We start from the raw sequence: 4,729 nt of genomic DNA on the forward strand, positions 1-4,729 counted from the left end.
ATATAATGGACTCCTCATACAATTTTTATTGGTTGAGCCTCTACAAAAATTTTCAATAATACTGAGCAGCGTGTACTAGTAATATTGGCATTAGTAATGTTGGGACTAATTATGCCCGAATTAGTTACACTGACATTAACTTTTATTGACTATTTTGGTTTGTTGTATTAAATTAATACTAGAGTGTATTAGAATAGAAAAAGTAATTTTTATAGTAAACTAGTTAATTAAGAAAAATATAAGTATTACTAATTTAAATTGTTAATTACATTCAGCACTGTACTTTTGACAGCTTTTAGATAAGGACTAAATCAGGGTCAACGTAAGCATGATTGGTTTTTCAAATTTTGTTGGCGTACTTTGATTGCGTAAGGACTGTGGAGCACATAAAATTGTACTCTATTTAGGAAGACTTTAAATGGACACAATGCATTCAACGATATACTCCCTCCAGTCTAAAATAATTATGGATTTAGCCTTTAAAAGTTGATCTAGAATAATTGAAACTTTTAGTTTATTAAGAAAGTATTTAATTTTTTTTTTCAAATTTACCCTTAAAATATTCTTAATTCAATTGAATAAATTTAATATTTGTTATGATTTCAAAGTCCCTCTTAATTAAGGATATTTTAGTCAATACATGTCTTAATTTTTAGAAGTAAGTGAATTTTTTAATCCATATGCCCAAATATAAAATCTCAATTATTTTGGATCGGAGGTAGTAACACAGAATATGAAGCAAATTTGAACTTTATTTTTTGTGTCAATTTGGACCTCTATATTTTCAAAGAGTTTAAGGCCCCGTTTGTCTATAGATATCAAAAAAAAAAATTATTTTTTTGGAATTTTAGAGTTGGAGTTGTGTTTGGCTATAATTTTTAAAATTGTAGTTTTTGGTGAAATGTAATTGTAAAAAAGTGAAATTTATTTTAAAAATAAGTTTTTTGAGTTTTTGGTATTCCGAAATACAACTTCAAGTTGTATTCAGAATTCTCATGATCAAACGCTGATTCCAGAAAAAAGTGAAAAAAAATTCCGAAATAAAGTGAATAATTCTTATGGTCAAACGGGGGCTAAGTTTTGTGCATCGTTAGTGTAAAAAAAACTTACACCATCATGTAAATTGACCTACTATTGCAGGTTAGTCCTTCTTTTCTAGTTTTTTTTTTTTCTCAATTTCCAAATTACCTTTTTCCTTTGCTTCTAAAATTAAAAATTTCCTACACTATTGTATTGTTCCAGACCTGTTTACACCAAATCAATTACATATGACATATTGACATGTGTTTGAATATATACAACTATAACTTAACCATGATTGATTAATGTATGTATTCTCATAAAATTACTTAAACATGATAAATTGTATTGATTTGATATAAACACTCCGTGCGGAAAGTTTTTACCCACTTTTCTTTCGTCTCAACTTTCAGTCCAACTCAGATTCTCCTCCAAAACTCTTTCTTCATGTCATCTTTCTTACTTGTCATTTAAAAAAAAAAAAAAAATTAAATATCTTTCTTTAATTTGCTTGTCTTTCTACCCCGTCCCCCTCTCTCAATTTGATTGAAGCACATTAAATTTTGATACAGATTTTTATGTGATTCAGTAACTTTGATTTTCTTAATTAATTGAAAAGAAGAAGGAAAAGCTAATATTCATTAGCATAGCAGTCATGAAGAAAAATAAAAAACATCTGACAGCAAATTACTAGCCCTTAAAGCAGAAATTATCAAGCTTCCCAAGGTCAACAATGATATTGAAGCATGAAAATCACTTCTTCCAAATTTAACAATATTTGAGAAATTCGAGCCTTGAAGATTTGCTGAGAGAAAAAATATGGAAAATTCAAATTTTGATCTATGTTATAAAAGGAAATAGTAACTACTTTAGTTAGAGTACAGCTAGGATTCTACTTTTAAATATATCAAATAGGGTTTTAATTTACCTGATGTTGTAAGTTTTTTTATCTACTGACAGTACAAAATTTAAACTCTTTTTCAAATAAGAAATTCATTAAATAAGGGATCAAGAAAGTGAAAGAGAAAAGGAATATCACTCGTCAAATGTTGGAAGATTTGATAACAGATATCCAGTAAAAGGTTAAAAACTTAGGATTTAGCTATACCTAGATAATAGGAGATTTTGTCAAAAAAAAAAAATGGTGAATAAAGAGAGTTTTTGCTTGAGCAATGCAATGCACGTGGTTTTGAGTTGGAGAAGTTAAAAACATAAAAGTAACTAAAGGTTTGATTTCCCATCTAGTAATAGCAGAGTCAATTGATTTTGTAGTTGTTTATAAATTTATTTTTAATTTATATTTTTCTTTACAAGACATATTTGTGTTGAAGCAGAAAAGATCTTAATATAATATACATGAGACTTTTGTAGAATTACTTTCTTCTACTCAAATTATAAAGGGTCATGTTCACCATTTCCTTCTGCAATTTTCTGATTAAGTAATCTGCTACAATCAACTAAAGTATATTAATATTGTAAAAATTCTATATACTTTCCAGATTTATAATTTCAATCATTATAAACAAACTAAACCCAAATAAAACAACTACTCCAAAAATTCATTTATTTCGGAATGGAGAGAGTATGTGCAACTTTTAATTTTTAGAAAAACACCAACTATGCTGTGTCTGTGCTATGCACAAGCCTAATAAAGAACAGTCTTTTTAGCTTTGTCTTTTGCTTACATGATGGCACCATGACAGATAATATAATGATTCTAAAGTTGCCATTGCTCATCCAATTGACAATTGTAAGAATGAAATATTACTCTGACACTGCTGATAAACTGAGATAATATCTAGGCCAAATCCATCGACAGACACCTGTGGTCGTCCACTTCTTTCACATGAGCACCTAAAGTAACCCTTGTTCCATTTAGACACTTCAGGTGGGCCATTCCTATTCCACTTAGACACTTTTTGCACCGTTATTGGAGCAAAACCAACACCAAAGGGGGCGCCACCTCATTGCACATCCAACCAGCTCAAAAGCCCCAATTTTTAATGGTCAAAACTCCACGAATTTACAAATTAGTGAATTTACAATTAAAATGAGTTGGCACAATTTAATTGAGTTGACACAATTTAAATGAGCTGTCACAATTTAATTGGCCACTTAATCCACGTAGAGACGATCGGTGTTGGTTTTGCTCCGATAACGGCAAAAAGTGTCTAAGTGGAATAGAATGGCCCACCCGAAGTGTCTAAAATAATAACCACTTTTTAGGTGCTTTGAAAGAAGTTTTACAACCACAAAAGCTTTATCGATGGGTTTGGCCTAATATCTATATAATACAAATATACAATGACTAGGTAATAGAATGTAAATTGCAAATTCATACGACAATTTAAAAGGTTCAAAGTTATCAATCTCAAATAGACTTTGCACCGAGTCCGGATTATTTTTAACTCAAAAAATAACTTTTGGAACTAAACTAACCATTTAAAAAATAAAAAATAAATAAAAAAAACCTAGGCTTCACGCACAGATTGTGTGCGTGAAATCCTCTTTCCCCCGACCCCAACCTTTATTCTTTGGAAATCACCCAATCTTTATTCTTTGGAAATCAAACTCAAAATTAAGCTTTTTTCCGTACTTTGACCGAAGATTTGTCACGTTTCAAAATACCGGAATATAAATATTTTATATAGAACTTAATATTTTTTTTAGCGTCAAATAATGTCGGCACATTATATCAACTATACATATATGTTTGGATCGTTGTTTTAGGGATTGTAAAGTGCCTCGAAGTAAGTTTGGAAACTTGTTATCTTTAAGTTTTTTTCGTACTGTGGTCGAAGATTAGTCACGTTTCAAAACGTCGGAATAATTGTTATTGTATTGTCTAATCCGCACGTTTTGAATGTGCAAAAATAAATATAATATTTAAAAATAATTCATCCAATATGAGAGGTTCATAATAATTGAAAAATATTTCATTCCATTAGCAACGAAATACATCATTAAATTACAATAAACTTTAAAAAAAAAAAAATCAAGTTCTAGACACTCTTCTACTTCCAGATGTGCTGCCACCACAGGAGTTTTGCCCACATGAACGCTTATCATGCCCAAATTGCTAACATGTCGAGCATTTGCGAGAGTAAGTCTTTTCGCTAACATCCATTTGATTGGGATAACGGGTTAGCTTATTTTTTCCCAATTTACGGATATGCTTCTTGTTCGCAACCATAGAAAACGGCGCGGCTGGCCAATAAGCTTGATTACCAAGGGGATGGAAGTGGCCGGAATATGCTTTAAGGTAATTTACGACCTTATATTCCCCCGCCACATAATCAGTTACATTTCTGGCCATTCTCTCAAAGAACATGGCATGTGGTACGTTTTCCACTTACCACAAGTGCATGATCTTGTACTCTCAGTAACGATATGTTTGTTTCCTCCTTTACGTCGTAATAACCCATTCTAACTTCATACACTTGTTGAACGACGTCATACTCGGTCATTTGGTGACCCTCTGCTTTTCTTCTATGGTGCTCCCTCTTTTTGTAGGGCCTTGGCATCCATGTTCCGTCCTCAAATAATATGGCTCTGGCCTGCCTTGTCCTATCCGCAAACAGCTCCACGACCTGCTTGAAAGTTAGTCTTACCATTGCGGTGACAGGTAGTCCCCAGCGCATTTGAGAGTCCATTGAAAGACTCCGAGTTCGTTGTGAGCAGAGCATGCCCCATCTCCTTCCTCTGTCAG

This window comes from Lycium ferocissimum, chromosome 11, assembly GCF_029784015.1.
Source record: "Lycium ferocissimum isolate CSIRO_LF1 chromosome 11, AGI_CSIRO_Lferr_CH_V1, whole genome shotgun sequence".
Classification (NCBI taxonomy): domain Eukaryota; kingdom Viridiplantae; phylum Streptophyta; class Magnoliopsida; order Solanales; family Solanaceae; genus Lycium; species Lycium ferocissimum.